General features: G+C 37.6%; 1 pseudogene; it reads left to right on the top strand.

Moving 5' to 3' along the window:
- Positions 1-2,371: 2,371 nt before the first annotated feature.
- LOC129044049 (peroxiredoxin-1-like) lies at positions 2,372-3,210 on the top strand (annotated as a pseudogene).
- The last annotated feature ends 20,497 nt before the right edge of the window (positions 3,211-23,707 follow it).

A 23,707-nucleotide genomic window follows, 5' to 3' on the forward strand; every position in this document is an offset into this window, starting at 1 on the left:
CTTAACAAAATCATCACATTTTCCACAGCAGTCTAGCCTGTCTCTTCCATACCTGAGTTTTTCTTTTCTGCACAGTTCTTCCCCCTAGGTATCTGCTTTTAAATTTTTATGTAGTATCTTAATTGAATTTTTAATATACACTATTGTCTTGTCTGTTTATTTGTTCCTTAAGCTTTGTCCTGTGTTCTATTCAAATGCTAACTCATTTAAAGTGGATCAAAAACATGCATGCTTGGCCAAGGCTGGTATTTTCATAATTCCATTCCTCTTAGTTAAGGAGCAGAATCACTGACTTATAAAAAGTTAAAAGCTAGAAGAAAGGATCTGGAGTTGTGGTACCTTATTTTACAATCCAGCTTTGCTGTGTTTCTTATGAAAGTCCCTGAAATTCTCTGTCTTCAATTAAAAAAAAAAGCTATAAAAAAGGATATAGCTATTTCATATAATTGTTGTATGATTCATAAGATAATGTACTTGAAAAGGCCTGGCTTGGTCCTCAATATTACTAGAAAAAATACTATAAACCTTTTTCTTTTATTGTCTTCAAATATAATTAACCAGTGATGTGTGTGTGTGTGTGTGTGTGTGTGTATCTCCCTCTTGTCTATCTCTTTCTGGTTCTCTCACTCTTTATATATTTATACACACATATATATACACACAGAGAGAATATATATCTCTATCGTACACACATAAACATATACATGTACATATGTATGTGTGTGTAATATATATATTGTATATATGAAACAGCTAATTCTTTGGGCTGGTTTTAGACATAGGTATTTGGCTTTTTGTTCTAATGTTAAATTTCTTCAAGAGTAAACTTCAATTCTGAAAAATGGCAACTTTTTGGTCCACTCTGACTGAGAAATGCTTGCTATTGGCAGTGAAAACTGTGTGAAATCTGACAGTCTCACCCCAAGATAAATTTGGGCAGACTTTTTTATTTGACTTAGCCCTCATGAGTGCACACCCATTGAAATGGGTTCCAAAATAGGCAGTGCTTTTTATCACATTTTGCAAACACAGCTTAATTCAGCATAAACTGCCTTGCCTTGCATAGTTTTCACCCAGATTCATATATAAGATCAATGTTGCTTTAAATTTAGCCCTTGGTTTTCCTGTAAGTTCATGACCTTGTAGAACAAAAATTAAATTCATAAAATTGGCTTTGGCTTCAACTTGGAAGCCAAGCCCATATTTATGAAAGTTCCCCATTTCCCTAGAAATATTCTATTGTGCTAACTCTCTGGAAGTTTTCAGAAGGCAATATAATTTGGCTAATAAAAACTGAGAAATTACTACTGTAAAGAGAAAACGATCACTGTCTTTTAATAATACATTATGATATAACCTAGTTTTAATTGTGGGACTTCTCACTTCTGAGTTTTAAGAACCTGTCCAATAGAGAACACAGAGCAGCAACATCAAACAACAGAAATCAACCTGTGAGGGTCTGAAAACTGGGGGCACTGTGGCTATGTTCATGTATTTCCATCGAGGGGGTATGATTGTCATGCTAATGTATACGAAATAATGTATATTAATTAAACTGTATTTCCCCACATTAATAAAATTGGCTGTTACAAATTTAACACTGTAAATACATCAGCTTATAAAATTATGAAATGTAACACCATTCTGTAGAGGCAAGAATAGACAATTGTAATTTATGTTACTGAAATTCTTTAATAAAATAGCCACACCTTGAAGAATGCCAATTAGATACTAATTGGTATGCAATTAAGCACTCTCTGGGGGGACAAACTCTCAAAAAGAATAAATAACCTGTATCATGGAACAATAATTGGAGTTCTCTCTACTCCATTGCTTCAGCCTAATGCTGGCAAGAGGGACTCTTTGGCCCACTGCTGGCATTCAGGGCTGAAGAGGTGGTTGAGGCTTCTGGAAAAGGAAGATTATTAGAATGTTTGTGCAAGTCTCTTATGGCTTTTGAATACTTCACTCATGTTTGACTCATCAATGCATTTTGGTCACACCAATGATAAATTTAGTGGTTTAGTCATGATAAAAAGACAGGTGCAACGTTATCTTTTGGAAGAAAGAACAATGAGACCCATATGATTTCAATCTTGGATGAAAATCGCCAGTTGCCAAAATAAACAAAATGTTTTCAAACCTGGTTCTCATCTCCTCTTATATGCAATTCCCTTAAAAATTGTGTTTTATATTTCTATTATCTACTGTCTTTATGAGCTGATAGTGATATAAAATAGTTTTTGATTCTGTTGGTGTCTACACAACAGTTCCAATTAATTTGAAATAGGAAGTCATATAGCATAAAATATTATTGCTTTCATGTTTCATTAAGAATAACTATCATAGCATCCTCTTCCTGCCTGGTGTTGGTGGTTTGTTCTCAGAGGCTTGTGTCAGGACTGCTGATAGGAAGATGTCTTCAGGAAATGCTAAAATTGGGCATCCTGCCCCCAACTTCAAAGCCACAGCCGTTATGTCAGACGGTCAGTTTAAAGCTATCAGCCTGTCTGACTACAAAGGAAATATGTTGTATTCTTCTTTTACCCGCTTGACTTCACTTTTGTGTGCCCCACAGAGATCATTGCTTTCAGTGATACAGAAGAATTTAAGAAATTCAACTGCCAAGTGATTGGTGCTTCTGTGGATTCTCACTTCTGTCAGCTGGCATGTATCCACACCCCTAAGAAACAAGGAGGACTGGGACCCAGGAACATTCCTTTGGCCTCAGACCTGAAGCGCGCCATTGCTCAGGATTATGGGATCTTAAAGGCTGAAGAAGGCGTCTCATTCAGGGGCCTCTTTATCGTTGATGATATGGGTATTCTTCGGCAGATCACTGTAAGTGACCTCCCTGTTAACTGCTCTGCGGATGAGACTTTGAGACAAGTTCAGGCCTTCCAGTTCACTGACAAACATGGGGAAGTGTGCCCAGCTGGCTGGAAACCTGGCAGTGATACTATCAAGCCTGATGTCCAAAACAGCAAAGAATATTTCTCCAAGCAGAAGTGAGTGCTGGGCTGTTTTAGTGCCAGGCTGAAGTGGGAACCCCTGAGAACAAAATCTCTTTTGTATTTTTTTTTTTCATTAGTAAAATACAAGACTTCAGATTCAGCCGAATTGTGGTGTGTTACAAGGCAGGCCTTTCCTACAGGGGGTGGAGAGACCAGCCTTTCTTCCTTTAGAAGGGATGGCCTGAGTCATACTGTGGGGAAGCCACTGATTTGTATGATGTGTCAGTAGAGGGCATCAAGCCATTGATCTTTTGTAGTTTGTATTAAACTTGAACTGAGAAAAAAATAAAAGAATATCATAATGTATTTTCTGATTTTAATTTATTTTATCAGATATTTAAATTACAAAAGTAATACGTGCTGTTGTCAAAAGCAAAACAAAACAAATATACTCGAAAAATGGTAAATGGACTGTACTCTTACTCCCTCCAGTCAGATTTCTCCAGTATACTCAATGCTTGTAACTTGTTTTAAACTCTTCTGTCTTTATTCCAACAAATAAATAAATAACTTTAAAAACATGTAGAGATTTTTTTATTTTCTTTTTACAAAAATATGGTTATGCAGTATGCTTTATGTTGGAACTTGCTTTTCTAAAACCAAAGTATCATGTATATACCTCAGTCTTTCTGTAAACAAATGTTTTATAATTTATTCAGCCTGCTTCTATTAGTGGACATGTATGTTTTATCTCTTTTTTTAATTATTTTCCTTTTCTTTTCCTACTATAATGATGCATACATAAACATTCTTTTACAAATATCCTAACATAAAACTCTATATTATTAGACTAGAGTTCCCTAGATGGGATTTCTAGGTCAAAGGATGAGCACATTTTAAATTGTAGTATATTCTTACATGTTCCTTTCATATAATATATTGCATTTTAATTTTTCTTTTATTTTACATAACTGCTTCCTCACTAGGGTGAATTGCCAGAGGGTAAGGACTCTTCTATTTATCTATGTAGTTAGTGACAAACTTTTTTTATCTTTTTAAATTCTGAAAATAAAAGGTTTGATTAGTCAGCCATATTAACATGACTGTATTGTTCCTTTTCTACTCCCTTGTACTCCATCTTAATTGAAAACACCTTCCTTAGGACTGAAGCTGTCATTTGTTCTTACCTTTTCTTAACATCCACAACCCCTATAGTGTGTCACAGATCAATGATTTGTTCAATGCTGCCCTATAATCTTAGCTGATTATTTGTGCACTTTGTTGCTGTTGTGAATGCATATTGACCACATTTTCTAAATGATCATTCTGTTCACTGGATATTGGGGATACAGTTAAAGGTAGGAGGCAGTAGCTTTCAACTCGGCCGCACATTGGAATCAAATTCTTGGGCTCCACCCATGTCTGATTGAATCAATCTGGTAGGACAGAATGGGAGCCCAGGCAATTGTGTTCTTAAGAATTTCACTAGGTAATTCTGATCCTAAGTAAGGATTAAGACCCATTGGTAGGCCGGGTGCGGTGGCTCACGCCTATAATCCCAGCACTTTGGGAGGCCGAGGTGGGCAGTTCACCTGAGTTCAGGAGTTCGAGACCAGCCTGGCCAACACAGTGAAACCCTTACTAAAATTCAAAAATTAAAAATACTAAAAATACAAAAATTAGCTGGGCGTGGTGGCACACACCTGTAATCCCAGCTACTCGGGCCTGCTGAGGCAGGAGAATCACTTGAACCTGGGAGGCGGAGGTTGCAGTGAGCTGAGATTGTGACACTAGACTCTAGCCTGGATGACAGAGCAAGACTCTGTCAAATGAGAAAAACAAAACAAAACAAAACAACCCACTGGTAAATGAATGAGAGTGATCTTCTCTTTCTTAAAGTTGCATTTTTCCAGCCTGGTAAATATGGGACTTCCATTCAGACATGCCCACGCCATTGTAAATAGTACAAACACAGGTGGCCATATTGAGAGTTGAGGTTAGATGGAAACTGGGGGCAAAATGCAAAAAGCAAGAGATTTGATATATGTGTAAACAGATGAAATTGAGTCAAGGCGGGGATTTTTTTTGTATCAAGTTGAATAGTGTTCCACCAAAATTCATATCCACCCAGAACCTGTGTATGTGACCATATTTGGAAATAGGGTCTTTGCAGATGTAATTGAGTTGAAGTCATACTAGACTGGGGTCAGTCCTAAATCCAATGACTTGTGTCCTTATAAAGAGAGACACCAAGATACACACACACACAGAGGAAAGCCATGTGAAGACAAAAACAGCAATTGGAGTGATGCAGCACTTAGCCAAGGAGGCCCAAGGATGCCTGGAAACTACCAGAAGATAGAAGAGGCAAGGAAAGATTCTTCCCTAGAGACTTCAGAGAAAGCATGGAGCTGCTGATACCTTGATTTCCAACTTCTAGCCTTCAAAATTGTGAGACAACAAATGCCTGGAGTTTTAAGTTATCAAGTTTGTGGTAATCTGTTATAGCATCTCTAGGAAACTACCACAGTTTCCTAATTTTTGTGTGGGTCCCCAAGCAGCAACTTATTGTAGTCTCCCCATACCTTGAGATCATCCTTAAAGGAGAAAATTAAAAGTAGTCATATATGAAAGATTTTTAAAATTTGGAAAGGTCTGTTGTGCTGTCTTGCTAAATTATTTTTTAAATTCTAATAGATTTTTGTTAATTTGTTTGATTTTCTAGCTACGTAATCATATGAAAATGTTTACATATTATTACATTTCTTCCGTTGAATAATTCATGCTTTTTTATAGGCCAAAAAATCACATCATACCCCATAAATATACACAATTGTGATTTGTCAATCAAAAATTAATAAATTAAAAATATAGAACAATTATAAAAATGCATGATTTTCAATTTTGTTTCATGCCTTGTTAATCAGATCATCAAAGCAATATTGCCTACAAAAGATATAGGGAACACATCTTATTTCTTATTTTATTAGGAATAACACTAGTGCTAAATCATATTTATAATGTCAGTTATTTTCCTCTGAATATACATTTTTTGATGTTGAGAAAATGTCTTTCTATTCCATATTTTAGTAGCATCATTATTAGGAATGCATATTAAATCTTAAGAATAGATTTTTCCATTTATGTTAGTATAATTATTTTTTCTCATCAAACCTGTAAATTATTTTCCTATTTTACATTATATAAATTTTTGTATCTTTTATTATTATCTTTTAAACATTTTCTCAGGTCAACCTTTTGTTCTTTTCCTAAATCTTTAAAGTCTTTTGGTCTAAACTGGAGAATTAAGTAATTTCTTTTATCATTTTTCTAATGAAAGCATCTGAGTATATAAATTTGTTTCTGATTATAGTCAACAGTGCATAGGTTTGCTATGTAATATTTCTTTTGATTATTTTCTAAATAATCCTTCTGCATTATCTCCTAGAGATTACTTAGGATAGTGTTAAGTGATTTTAAAAAAATTTTTCTCATTTGTTAATTTGTTTATTATATACATTACTAACCATTTGTATTTGTGATATGTGAATATGTCATGACCAAATTTTTAGTAGGATATATACTGTTAATCTATTTTTATGGTATTTTGTAAAATCAGATGATCCATGGCTATTTTAAAATAAGGGATATTCTCTGTGAGTCAAATAATTTGGGATCACTCCATTATTACATTTTCTGATATTTTATGTATTTTAACCACATGATTTATCATGGGCCAATAGAGTTTAAATTCTGCCATTTCACTTGTATTTCTATTAATTTCTCCATGCTTAAAAGTTCAATACTGCTGTATCTACACTATTAATTCTGGCTTTTTCAGTATAAAACAGCATTTTTGTCGTGGTTTAAGGTTTTTTATTTTAATTTTACCTTGATAACAATAAGTCCATGCTTAGTTGAACATATTTATTCATTTGTTAATGGAAAGCCTTCCTGTATCATTTTGTTAGTTCTGTTTGCAACAAATATTAAATGCTGTTTTTAAATCAGTCTGACTTATTAAGACAGTATCTAATTTTTGTCAATTTTTTATCTTCCAATTTATTTTATTGCTACCATATAAAAATCACTTAATCCTTACTTGCTGGACAAGAAGGAAAATCTGTCTAAAATATGTGCTTTCATGAAACTGTGTAGTAATAAGCAATAATCAGCCCAAATTTATGCTTAACTCAGTTGACAGTTCATACACATACACACACACACACACACACACATTGTGTAAGCTTTTTTAGTTTTCTAAAGATCCCAAATTTCCTATTTTCTTAGATGTCTGGGTAGTTCTTTGTTTCCCTTCCTTTTGTTGTTAAATTAAGATCCTATCTATAGAAAAGTTTAAATGTCATATTTATGTGGTGGCTTTAAAATATGTTTGCAAATGCTTTGCCATGCTTCCATCAGGAGACGGGGTTGTTTACTCTCACTTTGAAAATATGTTGGTTTTTGTGACTCTGACTTCTGAGGCTTAGCATAACAAGGCAATACGGCATCTGCCTGACTGTGTGTCTTGAGACTTTTGCTCTTGGAATCCATCCTTCATGCTGTGAGGAAGTCCAGGCCACATGGTGGGATCATGTGTAGGAGGTGTCCAGGTATATAGCCCTAGCTGACGTCACAGCCAGCAGACAGCAGCAATCACCAAACTTGTGAGTGAGAAAGTCTCCAAGATGATTTCATCTTCAACATTATACGACAGCAACTGCATGAGAGACCCTCATGAAAAACTGTATAGCTGATCCCAGTCCTCATTACAACTTTTAGAGGTAATGATAAAAAATGATTATTGTTATACACCACTAAGTTTTTGCTGACTTATACAGGTAGAGATAATTAGAATAGTATGGTATTTAAATTTTTATTTTTTATTTTTATTTATTTATTTTTTTGAGATGAAGTCTCACTCTGTCACCAGGCTGGAGTGCAGTGGAGCGATCTCAGCTCACTGCAACCTCCACCTCCTGGGTTCAAGTGATTCTCCTGCCTCAGCCTCCTGAGTATCTGGGACTACATGCGTACGCCACCACACCTGGCTAATTTTTGTATTTTTAGTAGAGATGGGGTTTCACCATGTTGGCCAGGACGGTCTTGATCTCCTGACCTCGTGATCCGCCTGCCTTGGCCTCCCAAAGTTCTGGGATTACAGGCATGAGCTACCGTGCCTGGCCTGAATTTTTATTAAATTCAATCAGCACTTACTGAATTCCACTTAGCAAATATTCAAAATTTCGCTGTGCTAGTTTCCTGACGATTGGAATAATTTATGCACAGAAAATAATTTTCTGATTTTCTCCCATATTTTACTATTTTAGCACATAAATCTGCTTAATTTATGTACTAAAATAGTCAAATATGGCAGAAAATTGGGAAGGGCAGAAGAGACAGAGACTAACTGCCTTGCATCTGAATACATTTGACTTTTGCCTCAGGCACCTTACAAACTTGAAGGGATCTAAACAGACGTCCAGGCATCCCTGAAGAAAGGAATCATAGAAAATTCTGTCATAGTATCTCCATTCTCTCTAGTAGTTTACAAGTGCCACACACTGCAGACAGGTATATAGTTTAATTTCCTGTTCAGCCAAAATAGCTGCTTGGGGAGTGTGGTAACTTCCCAAGTCTACATCAATTCCTACCAGATGTGAAATGGAGAATCAAATTCAATAAATCACTTCACATTTTGTTGTAATTTCTTCTATGTAAATACTTTTAAATTTGGGGAAATATCTAGGTCATTTTATACTAGCTTATGACAAAGATCTGAAAACAAACCAAGTACTAACAAATCTAAAGGAGAAATCTTGCAGTACATGTGCACATTATACATTCTGGAAAAAAATATACCTTCTTACTATAATGAGAGGCATTTTAGAAATCTGTTGTAATTCAAATTCTGATCATCAAGGTAAAATACATCTCAAATAAAGACTTTTAAAAGTTGAGATCTCATATGTAGAAGAGCTAAAAACAGAACTACCATTCCACCCAGTAATCCCATTACTGGCTGTATACTCAAAGGAATATAAATTGTTCTACCATAAAGACACATGCAAGCGTATATTCATTGCAGCACTATTCAAATTGCAGCACTTTATCCAATCTGCCATTGGTGGGCATTTAGGAATCAACCTAATTAACCTAATTTAGGTTAATCCTGTTTAGGAATCAACTTAAACGCCCATCAGTGGCAGATTGGATAAAGAAAATGTGGTACATACACAATATTGAATACTGTGCAGCCATAAAAATGAATGAGATTACGTCCTTTGCAGGAATATGAATGGAGCTGGAGGCCATTATCCTTAGTGAACTAACACAGGAACAGAAAACCAAATACTGCATGTTCTCACTTATAAGTGGGAGCTAAATTATAAGAACACACGGACACATAGAAGGGAACAACAAACACTGGGGTCTACTTGAGGGTGGAGGGTGGGAGCAGGGAGAGATCAGAAAAATTGGGTACTGGGCTTAATATCTGGGTGACGAAATAATCTGTACAACAACACCCCCTGACACGAGTTTCTCTATATAACAAACTGCACATGTACTCCTGAACTTAAATTTTTTTAATGTAAAGTCTCAGAATCTTTCATAAGTTATTAAATATTTAATAGTAATGAATTTGATTTTGTGTTCATCACTGGATTGCAGAGTGATCCTGAACAAATCATTTAAGTTTCAGATAAATTTTAAGAAAAACAACAACAAATTATGTAATTGACTGGCCATTCAGAGATAGAAGACTATTCTACCAGAAGATAAAATGTCTGGTACTAGGAAGAAATGAAGAAGAGGTCACATTTTAGAGGTTTTTGCTCCTTCAGTTTTAGTCATTCTAATTCTACCTTACTATTAAACCTTTATAATATTTGTCAACTCTTGGCTTTTAATATCCTGATCTCAGATCATCTGGACTGAGCAGAGCTGATGTGTCATTGGCAGGTAATCCCAGAGGACACCTCCCTTGTGATATGTTTGGTAGTTTGATGCTTAACTTCACTGCATAACCTACTTATTATCAGGTAAAATTAATCACTTTCTTATTGACATTATATATTTATAATCAGGTAAAATTAATCCACATTGAAATGCAAGACCATAGAAACAAGACCAGTGAACTTAGCTGCTTTGAAGGCAAGTTATTACAAAAGGGAAAGTTGAAAAATTGATCTTTGGGATCCCAAGATAATCACTTTCACTGGCTTTTTCCAGCTGCTTGAAGTTTATAACAATATTACATTTGTTGCTTATAACAAAAACAGGCATACAACAGGAGGTAAAACCAGCAGACTTTATCTAATGCCAGGCACTGTGTTGGCTTAGGCACCACAGATTCAGCTCCTGATTAAGGCCATTGCCCTGGAATCAGTGAGGTCACTGTTTAGTTGAAGAGGCCATCCATCCACGTGGTATAATGATGGAGGTGTACCTAGTGCTGTTTCAACAGGCAAACACCCAGACAAGAATAAGCCCCATCAAGGTAAATTCCTATAAGTGGTGCTACTCAAGTGTATTGGCTCACTTAACATAAGTCTTAACTTCATTTGACAGTGATCATGACAAAAATAATATACAGTTTTGCATATATTGTCAGAATAAGCAAAAAGAGGAAAGGAAAGACACTGGGAGGTTTGCTGTTATTTAAGTTTTCCTCCCCGAGAAAGAAGTGATGTTTGAGATGACTTAGCCTCTGGATTACTTGTCTCCAACAATAATTAATATCTTATAATAGCTGTCATTTATTGGTGCTTACTATGTTCCAGACACTGTTCAGAAAGATTAACTCATTTGATTTTCACAACAAGACATGAGGGTGATACTATTAAATCCACTCTTAAAATGGGGAAACTGTGGTACAAGAGGTTTAAATAACTTTCCTAGGTCACATAGATGAAAGGTGGCAGAGTTAGAATTCAAACCCAGGCCTCTCTTTTCTTAACTCCTAGGTCATATATTGTACTGCTTTTCAAGGAAGAGTTCATTTTCTGGCTGTGGTTATGTTCTAACATGTTCCATGTTTCTCTGTCTCTCCTGGGATGTGTGCACTGTATGTTACCATCTTGCTTTGAGACCCATCTTTGTAAACTTAGGAATTCCTTTCTTTTTAGACTTTGCAACTGCTGTAAGTACAGTCTTTAATTAAGGAGGCTTTTTCAGCAATTTCTGTGGGGGGTTTTCTTCCTTTTCATATGCTCTGCCGAATAATGAATGCTTGTTAAATTTGTTAGTAATAATGTATGTGGGGGCTGCAGCTCACTGGCCTACCGACCCTATTAGAGTTCTTTGAGTGTGTTTCAGCTCTTAGATGGAGACATTTCCCAGCAGGGTTTGTTCCTTGCACTATCTGTTGATAGAAGGGCATTGAAAGTTTATTTTGGTAGGAAGAGCAAATATCTGTGGGACCACGAGCTAAAAATAAAACCCAGCCATTATAAAAGATCATGGGTCTTACTCATAACACCAAGGTTTGTTCTGTAGCTAGTCCTCTCCAAAATGAAGGCAGGACCTTCGCAGAGGAGGCCACAAGGAGCCCTTACATGTGCCTACAGACCATTTTGTTAGATGGAGCCATGTCCTCATGTCTTTCCTCCTTTTTATCTTTTGCTCTGATTTCCATCTGTCCTTGTCCTTTACCTATGAAATTATTGGAAAAACTTTAATCATCTTGAAAATGCCCATGTTCTGCTCACAGTGCCACCCCTGGGTGCTCCCCGACTTTCTTCATGATGCCAGAAGGGTGCTGGGTTCTACTCAGAGGCAGAAAGAACACTCTTTTTCCTGTTCGGTGCCACTTCCTTTTCTGTGCCCTCCTTTTCCCCAAAATACCCAAATATTCTTCATTGAAGAGTGTAAAACTTATGAGTTTCAGCTCTTAATAATAGATGTCAAACTGTGATCAGAGGGATGAAGACAAAATAGATGTCAGAAGCTTGCCCATTCTTCCCCTCCTTTTTTTCTAGGCTTTTCCTTTTTGTCATTCCTCAGTTCCAAAACAAAAACATCCAGGAATATGAATGGAGGTAAAAACTGCTGTGGGATTACTGGAAGAGGAAGTATAGACTAACACCACAAGCACCTGGCCAGAAAAGTCTGGTTATATCCTCTGAAGTTTCCCCAGTCACAGTAGCTTCAGATAGTTTTTAACCACTTCACTTCCTGCCCAATATCATATGAACTACATCATGAGATGATGAGGATCCCAAGAGCAGAGAAGAAGAAGGAACGACAAGGAGATATGGGGCTTTATTTATGGCCTTCTGTAGTAGGTGGTGTTGGAGATGACACTTGAAAAGTGGCTTGAATTTAGCTAAAGAAGGAACTAATCAATGAAAATATAGAAAGACACTTTTCTTTCTTTCCTATTTTTCTTTTTTCTCTCATTCCCCATTCTTCTCATATTTTTATTTATTTTATTACTCCTAAGGGAAAAGGTTAATACTCATGGTAGAAATAATAATACAAAGTAAAACTATCTCAAGGCTTAAAGTAAGTTTTGCCCAGTCATACAGAAACCCAACACTGTGTAATGTCTTCACCAGATGTTCAAGTAGCATTAATAATAACTTATGTAAAGTTACTATAATCCAAGTAAAACTAATTAAACAATTCAGAAAAAAATCTTATTGTGTTGTTTCCATTTTTGCCCTACTCTCTGTTGAGAGATCTCAAACCAATGGAAAAGTTAAGAGAATAGTACAAAGAACACCCATGTATCATCCTAGACTTGCTAGTTAATTTCACCACAATTACTTCTCTATGTATTTTATACTATATAAAATTATATGTATATAATTATTTTATTTAATATATGTATATATACATTTTATATAATAAAATATATAAATATATTTATATACATTTTATTCTATAAAAATTTATATTTTATAAAATTATATAAATATAATTGTATATATAAATTTAAACATAATTTTATAAAATTATATTTATATTTTTATTTTATAAAATTATATATTGTGTAATTATATATTATATATTATAAAATTATATATTTATATATTATATAATTATATATTACAAAATATATATATTTTATATTTATATAAAATACATATATTTTATAAAATTATATAAATATATAATTTTATATATAATTTATATATATTATATATAGAATTATATATTATATATAATTTATAAAATATAAATTATGTAAATATAAATATATATTTATATAATTTTGGAATATATAATTTTATAATATATAATTTTATAAAATATAAATATGTCTAATACATATAGACATATAATTTCTACTGAATCATTTGTACGTAATGTGCAGATATCATGATTCTTCACCTCTACATACTTCAGCATGTATCTTGTAAGAACAATGCCATTCTCCTACATGCCATAATCACTCTCACACAATTTCACATCACTATAATATTATCTAGTGTAAAATCCCTATTTTAAATTCCACCAATTGTCCCAATAATTTCCTCCCATCTGGGATCCAATCATGCATTGCATTTAATTGCCTTTTTTTTTTTCTATTAATCCAGAACAGTCACCTCTTTTTATTGTCTTCAATGTCACTGATGATTTTGAAGGATCCAGGCCAGCTGTTTTGAAGAATGTGCCATATTCAAATTGTGATCAGATTCACAATTGAGTAAGAATAATTCATAGGTGATGTGGTGCCCCGTGAAGGCTTTAATTTTAAGTTGGGGACTTTGATTCAGCTTTTGTGTTTCTGATCTTGAAATCTGAGATGTAATCAAAAGCACCAAGTCATTCCTTGAAGAGTTCTTTCTCTGGATATGAACAGAAGAGATTCAGGTATGTATTTTCTACTAAGTTACAATTTAGGTCAACCAAATAGCTAAGCTCTCAAAGTCAGAAGGAGTGTGATGAGGTGAAATTAGCACAGTTTGAAAGAGGTGGCTTATATATGCTCAAGACTGAGTCTGTTGCCACTTATGAATTATTCCATCCTGGATAACTTGTATGGATTATTCCATCTTGGATAACTTGTTTTGGTTTTCATTCTCTCATCTGTATATAGTGAATGATCCTGAGTCTTCCTAGCTCATAGAGATGTCATAATGGTCCAATAAGATCCATATGTCCATGGTACAGTTTAGATGTGCCTCTGCCTGTATGTCCATGTGAAGGAAAACATCCCCAGAGAGAACACTGATCCCCTGGTAATTGATCAGGACCACACTTAGTGTCCAGAGGATGGTGCAAACATTTCTTACTATTTTATTTTTTTTTTGACTGCCTTTCAAAGACTTGCTAACTTCGCTGACAGCCTCCCCACTCCCACCACCTATCCTGTAGGCTTTCACTCATTGATGTGTCAGCAAGTTTTATTTCACCAGCAAGCTGTACTACTTTTCAGACTGAAACACTGTAATGCAAACATTCTGTGGAATTTTAGTGATAAATGTAAAGTAAAAAGTGAATTTGTAAGGTGGTCTGAGTAGTCATACTCTGCTTTGAGTCATTAGAAACAGAATAGGGAAAAGTAAACCTGGTGGCATCGTTACTTTTCTGGCACTTAGTGTTGAAATACCACTTTTCTTATCATTTAGAAAATAGATTGTAGAAATTGCTGATTATCATGGTGTTCCCAAGTAAAGCAGAAATGGAGTTACAGGAGTTTATGTCAGCACATCCTGGACTAAAGGCAGAAGTAGAAAACATAGAAAATCAGTAAGTACTCTATTAGAGTACATTGTATAGCTACCAAATGGCTTTAGAAGTTGATATTCCAAGGCAACAGGCAAAAGTCATACTAATTTAAATAAAGTTTAGCTAAATAGAAATGAGGGGTTGCATAATTATGTGATTAACTGTTTCAGCATTCTGCCAACAGAAACATTTTCTTCCTAGAGTGAATTCCCCACTGTTCATTCTAACTTTAACGACTCGAGTAATGGTTTTTATACTTCTCAGATAATTGAAGTACAATATGAAAATCATCACATGTTATTGCTTATTCAAAACTGTCAAATATATTGCTCTTAGTAGACTTTTTCTATGCAAATCTCTTTTTTGCAAGCCAACCAGGCACTTGGTTCTTTTTTTCTGCTATTAAAGGAAGAGTGCAGTGTATATAACATACACAGAAAGAGGAAATGAAGGAGGGAATAGTATTGGAAGTATCTTTAAAATAGATAAAAATGTGTTGTAAACTGAAATTGAGCAATCAATAGACTGAATTAGACAAATCAGAAAATGTTTTATTTAATTTTCAACTCAAGTTTATGTCATCTTTAACTCAAAAAACTTTCCAATTGCTTACTAAATAAAGCCCAAACTCCTTCCTCTGGTATCCATACCCCTTTACACTCTGCTCCAATTGACTTATTTCCCATTTATACCTATTATACTTTAGGCATCTTTCATGTATACCTTTTTGTTGCATTTTTTAGTATAACCCAAACAATTTGCTATCACTCACAAAAAAGTATGCTCTTCTATATTTATGCCTTATTATTTTTTATACAAAGTTTCCTTACCCTCTTCTCAACTTTTACGGTACTTTCATTTTGTCTGCTACTGGGAGCACAGTGTAGTAGATGTAGTGGTTTGCTAATCAGATCAATTTCCTGCCCCCCGCTTCTAAGGAAGTCTCATTTGCACAGCTGCTGGATATGTTGACTAAACACAGGTGAGTCCTAATCTAGGAATTCGCTGCCCAAGGAACCTCCTGTGCCTAAAGTTGGGTTCCCTGCAGAGGTCAACCCACATCAATGACTTGTTGAAACAGATTTGGCTCCTTTGTTTCAATTGAGAACAATTTAGAATATCCATCCTAGGTCCAGAGCTCCCTGAGGGGACAAATAAGGTCTTTATTGCAACCGTATTGCAGTTCAACTTTTTCTTCTATCCAGTCCAGCTTTCCTCACTCCCTTGCAGGTGTTGTTCTTTAGAGAACTCCCAAATAAACTGCATGCATGAAAATCTCTCTTTCAGAGTTGGGTTCCTGGGGAATTTAACACAGACATTTGGTACCAGATGTGATTGGAGGAAGCAGATTCTAAAGTCACCCTTCTGCTGGGTTGCCCACTTGTTGGCTAGAAGTGAGAATGTCATCACCCATGCTGTACCAGAGCAACTGTTCCACTTTCATCAGTGCTGAAAAGGGGTAAAATATAAGTGGAATGAACCCAATAGTGGGCAGAATGTCTTATCTTTGAGAAATTTAGGGTAAATATTAATAGTACTTATAAAGACTATGAAAGTTGCTGACTGTTGGTGAAGGTAAATATTGGAAATGTTAATGAATGTCTGAGTGTTATCACCAATTTAGGGTGAAGTGTAAAGCCAGATGACCTCCTAAACGGCACAAATGGTCTTGCATCTTTCTCAACACAGGAAGAAAAAGCTAAATGGCAGGCCCAAGACTTAAGGGAAGTAGAGATGTATAGTGAGTTGAATTCTCAATCCCTGCAAGTCTTCTCTGTCAATGTCAGGTCCATTATTGGGTGTGAACAAGGTCCTGAAACTTGGGATGGAGGCATTCAGGTACACGCATTGAAAATTTTCATTCTTCTTCTTCCCCCGAACCTTCTGGGGTTACACAAGTACCCCATTCCTCTCTACCAAAGACTAATGCTCCTCCCTTACCTGGAGATGATGCATAGGCCTCTCCCTTGCAAGACAACATTGAACACCCCAGGACCGACTATCTTCTCCACTCTCGACCATTAGACCAATTACGTAGGACAAACTCACAAAAAAACTCTTGGCCTGGGACATTATAGGCATGCAGAGGGGAGGAAAGAGACCTCAATGAGACCTAACATGAAGCAACAGTAAAGAATACATATGAGTCTGAATCTTAAGAATACTGGAACAAAGTGAGAGGAGGGAGTTAGGTTAGGCAATTAGAGAGGGAGGGACTCAGCAGAAGAGCAACAGTAGTATAAACACCTGCAGAACAGCAGCAACACCACCTCTGCAGCTAGCAGGAAGATCAACAGTCATAGGAACACCCGTGGGACAGTACCCACATTGCCTCTGCAGCTAAAGGGAAGAAATGTAGTTAAGAACTTCCCCTTATGCCAGGAGGTCTGCTCAGAAGGGACTGTTCCAGCCTAGGTGCAGGCACAATAAATCAACCTAAATATCCTTAACCCAGCTCATTATAATGTCATTAACATGATATTAGCATTGTGGTTTTAGCCTCCTCCACCATGTGTGTTTCAGTTAGGCACTCATGGGTAATAACCAAGATGGAGTTACCATGACCAACTCCAGGCATGCACAGATACAACACCCCTAGGAGGTGTATCTATTGTATCTCCGCCCTCTCCCATTTGGGCAGAACCCACAGAAGACTTCCTTGTTCTTGCCACACAAAACACCCAGAACTCAGCCCCATTGCTTACAACCCACTTTCAGGGTCCCCTTTCACTGCTGGGAGCTTTCCTTTTGCTTAATAAATTCTGCTCTGCCTTACTCACCCATTGGTGTCTGCGTGCCTTGTTCTTCTTGGTTGTGGGACAAGAGCCTTTACCTCATTGAACTCCAGGGGGAAAAGGGGACTGCAACAAAAGGAAACATAAAGTCATGTTAGGGAGAGTTTGTTAATATGGAAGTACTTCTCTGCGATATGATATTTAATGCCATGTTAGAATTTTGGGAGGTACAACTAACATGCTGTTAGGGTGAACTTGGAATATTCTGAGTTCTTGGAACAAATGAAATCTTCCACTAAATAAAGTAGAAATGCAAGAAACTCTGTGCCATATTGAGGAGGAGGGAATCAAGAGGCCTACAGGACTGGACATTTTGAAGTGGATATAATACATAAAGCTGGAAAACCCACCAACAAGGTATGTTCTGTAGAAGGCCTGGAAAATATGCTATTATAGACCTAAGCTCCATGATACCACTGGGGATGAGAGAACCTGAGACAATAGAGTGCAGATGGAGAGCAAAATGTGTGTAATGACTGTAATAAGTGGCAAAGGTTGGAATTTGAACTAGGGGTCCTGACTTATAGAGAATTTGGAAATGCTTAAGAGAATAATGTCCCAGGGGCAAGATAAATGGGCAGCCAATAAAATCAGTTTTTTGACAAGCATATTGCTTAATTTGTATTACCAAAATAAATTAGGAAACTGAAGGCAGCCAAAGTCTCAGCCTTGGAAATGCTAGGCCTATACCCCTTGCTGGGTATGTCAACTGAAATCTCAGTTCCCAACAAAAGAGAGGAGAGAGGGAAAAGGAAGGATAAGAGGATAAGGGAAAGTGAGAAGGATGAAGGAGGAAATGACAGTCAAACATCTCCACCATGATCCAGGTGTGGTGGCTCATGCCTGTAATCCCAGCACTTTGGGAGGCCAAGGTGGGCGGATTACAAGGTCAGGAGATGGAGACCATCCTGGCTAACTAGGTGAAACTCCCACTCTACTAAAAATACAAAAAATTAGCTGGGTGTGGTGGCACATGCCTATAGTCCCAGCTACTTGGGAGGCTGAGGCAGGAGAACTGCTTGAACCCAAGAAGTGGAGGTTGCAGTGAGCTGAGATTGCACCATTGCACCCCAGCCTAGGTGACAGAGTGAGACTCTGTCTCAAAAAAAAAAAAAAAATTTCTCTACTAAGAACATACTCCTCCCTCTCCCCAAACATGCACTGCAATGGAAAGTCTCATTCAGCTTCCTTTTTATTTGTTGTGTGGTCCACTATACTTTGTCTCCTGATCCAGACATTTTATTTTATTGTATTTATTTATTTATTTAGATAGAGTCTCACTCTGTCACCCAGGCTGGAGTGCAGTGATGCGATCTCGGCTCACTGCAACCTCTGCCTCCTGGGTTCAAGTCATTCCCCTGCCTCAGCTTCCCAAGTAGCTGGAACTACAGACATGTAACACCAGGCCCAGCTAATTTTTTTGCAACACCAGGCCCAGCTAATTTTTTTTGTATTTTTAGTAGAGATGGGGTTTCATCATATTGGCCGGGCTGGCTAATCCAGATATGTTAAACTACAGGAAGTAAAAGAGGGACATAAAGAATTGAATAGATCTGGTATTCTTTTCTTTTAGTCTGAGGATAGAGAGGAAAAAGTTGTGTATTTTCTTCCCCTTTCATTCAATGCAAACAGAGACAGATATAGATAAAAAAATAAATTTATTCCAAAAAGTAATTTTGGAGTTTAAGTGTTCCTCAAAATGCATGTTATCATTTGAGAATTTCATTCTGAAAACAGACTTAATAAAGCTGAAATACTGTGCATTTGTGTTAAGTAAAAAACAATATTGTTTTTATAATACCCATATGTGGTAGTGTTAAAATATGCCTAAAAATTATTTGATATTTCTCCTTTCAAAAGACGGAGCTTAGAGGAGGAGCTAAGTGAGCACAGATGAGCAGTGTATAGAGACTCACATTGTGAACTTTTGCTCCAAGAACTACTGCAGGAACATACCAGGAAAGCCAAGAGAATCCACAGACCCTTTAAAGGAAGTGACTTGCCACTGCAGGCTCCATGAGACAGCCAAAAAAACTGAGTGCTAAAAGTGTGAGGGGGGAAATTTCACCTTTAAACACACATCCTCACTGGGGAACCCGAAGGTCCAGATCTCTGGAGAAGGATTTGACCTTAGCTGGAGCTAAGATAAATTTAGAGAGGCGAGCAAAATATAGGGGTAGAAGAAGCATCAGGAAGAGTCCTGTGGGCACTTTCAGTCCCCATGGAAACCATTCCTGACTTTGTCTCATAGGGGTCCCTGAGTGGGGATGGGGGCCGGCTGCCAGTGGAATTGGGGAACGACCACAGGGAGAAGGAAATTTCCAGCTGATGTTTGTAACAATTTTGACCCAGCATGAAGTTTCCTGGACAGAATCCGGGGAGGGGGCAAATGAGGAGTGCAGATACCAGCACAGAAGCCATGGCAGGTGGGAAGGCGTGAACCGGAAAGCTCAGCTTGCTTCCTCAGCAGGGAGTCTTGTAGCCTGGGGCAAGTTCTCAGCCCTGCCCACCAGCTGCCTGGAAATAAATTCGGTGCTGTTGGGGGAGCACAGTGGGAGTGAGACTGGTCTTTTGGGCTGCGTGGGAGCTGGGTGAGGCTTGTCATTGCCAGCTTTCTCCCACTTCCCTGGAAACCTGTGGGACACAGCAGAGACAGCCATAATCCCTTTGGGAACATAACTCCATTGACCTGATACCTACACCCCCATCCCCTACAGAGGCCCCAGCAAGCTTTGCCCCAGAAGAGTGAGTTCAGACACGCCTAACCATGCCCCCACCCGATGGTCCTTCTCTACCTGCCCTGGTAGCGGAAGACAAAGAACATAATCTCTTGGGACCCCACCCACCACCTGACCCTAGGGCATGCTTGCATCCTCCCTATTCTACTGCAGCTGATGCCCTCTTTTATTTATTTATTTATTTATTTATTCATTTATTTATTTTTGAGACGGAGTCTAGCTCTGTCGCCCAGGCTGCAGTGCAGTGGCACAATCTTGGCTCTCTGCAAACTCCGCCTCCAGGGTTCACGCCATTCTCCTGCCTCAGCCTCCTGAGTAGCTGAGACTACAGGTGCCTGCCACCATGCCTGGCTAATTTTTTGTATTTTTAGTAGAGACGGGGTTTCACCATGTTAGCCAGGATGGTCTCCATCTCCTGACCTTGTGATCCACCCGCCTCGGCCTCCCAAAGTGCTGAGATTACAGGCGTGAGCCCACCGCGCCGGGCCGCTGATGCACTCTTGAAAGTGCCACCTCCTGGCTGGAGGCCAACCAACACAAAACCAGCGAACTAAACAAAACTATAACCAAGGACCCTCACAGAGTCCACTTCACCGCCCTGCTACCTCCACTGCAGCTGTGCGGATAGAGTATATCATGTCTAGATAACTGCATGGAGAACAGATGGATCAGTGGAAAGATCTAGGGAAACAGTGATAAGAGATGTTCCTGGAAATGTCAGCAAGAATGATATAATGGACTTTGGGGACTCTAGGGGAATGGTGGATGGGGGTAAGGGATGAAAGATTACACATAGGGGTATTGTGTACATTGCTCAGGCGATGGGTGCTGCAAAATCTCATGAATCACCACTAAATAACTTATCCATGCAACCGAACACCACTTGTTACCCAAAAATCTATTGTTGAAATAAAAATGATAATAATAGTAAACCAACCAAACAAAAAAAGATGGAGCTTAATTCAGCTCCTCTTGCCTGTCACCTGGATGTACGAATTTGCTTTAAATGAGTAGAATATAGCCGAAATAAGTGTGTGTCACTTTCTATACTAGTCATATAAGGCATCGTGCTTCCTCCCTGCTCTCTCTCTTGCATTACTCACTCTAACCGAGTGACATAAGGACCCTCAAGCAGGCCTATGGAGAGGTCCATGTGGCAAGAAACTGAGGCGTAATGCAAACAGCCAGCAAGTAGCTGAGGCCTCCTACCAAACACATGTAAGTGAGCTAGATTAGCAGTGGACTTTCTAGCCCTAGTTGAGCCTTCAGATAACAGTGGTCCAAGCTGACATGTTGCCTTGCAAAATCATGAGAGATGCTGAGCCAGAACCATCCAGCTAAGCCATGTCCAATTTTTTTAACGCAGAGAAACCATAAGATAATAAATGTCTGTTGTTTTAAGCTGTATGTTTGGAGTAATTTTTATAGCAATAGATATCTAATACAGTATAATGAAATAATATAATAATTTTTTTTCAAATTATATCTTCAAGGCTGGTACTTACAAAAAAGTAAATTTAATCAGAAATGACTGAAGAAGTAGGACACAAATGGGACTTCTGGGCACTATCAAGGCATTTATAAGTAGAAGAAGCTTTTTTTTTCTGGAAAATTATTTTTAGGCCCGGCATGGTGGCTCACGCCTATAATCACAGCAATTTGGGGGGCTGAGGCAGGAGGATTGCTTGAGCCCAGGAATTTGAGACCAGCCTGGGTAACATAGGGAGACTCCATCTCTACCAAAAAACTAAAAAATTTAAAAAGTAGCTGGGTGTGGTGGCACATACCTGTAGTCCCAGGTACTCTGGAAGCTGAGATGGGAGGATTGCTTGAGCCCGGGAGGTCAAAGCTACAGTAAGCTGTGATCATGTCACTGTACTCCAGCCTGGATGACAACAAGACCTTGTCTCAAAACAAAAATATTTTTAAGAATTTTGGGAAATTATACATAATGTTCATCAATTGATGAAGATTTGTTTACTTGTTTTAAGGAAGAGTTTTCTTATGTTATGGGGAATAAGGAAAATCTTAGGATATTGATTGTTGTTTCCCAATGATATCATGGGCCCCTTTAGATTGATGGATGGTAGGGGAACAACTGGGGCATAAAGCAGGTTCCTGGGTATTCATGGTTGTATCATTTAAGTGCTCCCTTATGGAATGTCGACCTTGCTGTTAGGCCTTGCCCCATTAGAACAGGGAAATTACTAGCACCACTCATGAAGTGGTAATTCTCCTTTCACTGAACAGAAGAATCGCATCTGCTGGTCTGATGTGATCCTTTGCAGAGAATCTTACAGCCAGGAGGAAGAGAACGTTTTTCACTCTTTACATCATGATTCATTCTTTTAGATCTTTTCTGTTGAGCACCCTGGGAAATCATGCCTTTCCCAGTTGTAACATAGAATTACAATTCCAGATGCTTAACAACCTGTGAACCTTATACAATCTCTTTTTCTTCTCTCTCTTCCTTTTTTTGCTTGTATCAGGCTCTATGCATGGTGATTTGTATGTGCAGTTCAGACAGACTTCACATACAAATCACAAATACAAATTTCTCCTCAAAAGAAACTTGCAGTAAAGGGTGGAGATGGACAAGTAAACATACAGTTATCACAGAGTATAAAAGTACTAATAGAAGTACCCACTTAGTGCTATGCATGTAGCACAGACTCAGGAGGTCAAGGAAGGATTCTGGGAAGAAGTGATATTTGGATGGGTTCTGAAAGACAAAGATGCTTGAAGTAGAGAAGGTTGGAGACAGGCAAACTAAGGAGCGATAAAGTCATATGTAAAGGCATAGATGTCTAAGGGCTGTGCCATTCAGAGAAATACAAAGAGCCTAGGATAACTGAATGGCTGATTCACATAGTTTGAGTGCATTATGATGAGAGATGAGATGGGAGAGACAGGCTTCATGAAAGGTTCTTTATGTTACACTAAGATGAATAGAGTTTATATGTTATAGGGAGCTATTAAAGAATATTTAGCTGATGAGGAGGGTAGAGTTGACATGATCAGATTTGCTTATTTTAGTAAGTTTTTTTTTTCTGTTGTCAATGAAAGATGCACTGGGAGAAGCAACACTGGAGAAAGATAGGCAATGCCATGATAGTAAGTTATATTTAATAAGGACTTTAGGAAAGATATACATCAGGAATGATTCCACAGCTTTTAGCTTGAGTTACTGGCCAAGTAATGGTGTCATTGACAGAGAAGGGGAGACATTGAGAAAGGCAGGGGCTTTTTTCTGGAAGTTAAGCGTTTGGAATAAAGTGTTTTCCTTTTACATTAATAAGTTTTAGGTAACTATTAACATTCAAGATAATATGTTTTGTAGGCAGATAGATATGTAAGCATGGAACTCAAGGGAGACTTCTGAAGAGAAGTTACAGATTTTGAAGCATAAGTGTTAAGATGGTTAATTTTATGTGCCAACTTCACTGGGTGTTTCTGTGAGGGTACTTTTGGAAGACACTAACATTTATATTGGTAAACTGAGTAAAGCAGATTACCCTCCACAGCATGGGTGAGCCTCATC

Source organism: Pongo pygmaeus, chromosome 13 (assembly GCF_028885625.2).
Source record: "Pongo pygmaeus isolate AG05252 chromosome 13, NHGRI_mPonPyg2-v2.0_pri, whole genome shotgun sequence".
NCBI classification, from domain to species: domain Eukaryota; kingdom Metazoa; phylum Chordata; class Mammalia; order Primates; family Hominidae; genus Pongo; species Pongo pygmaeus.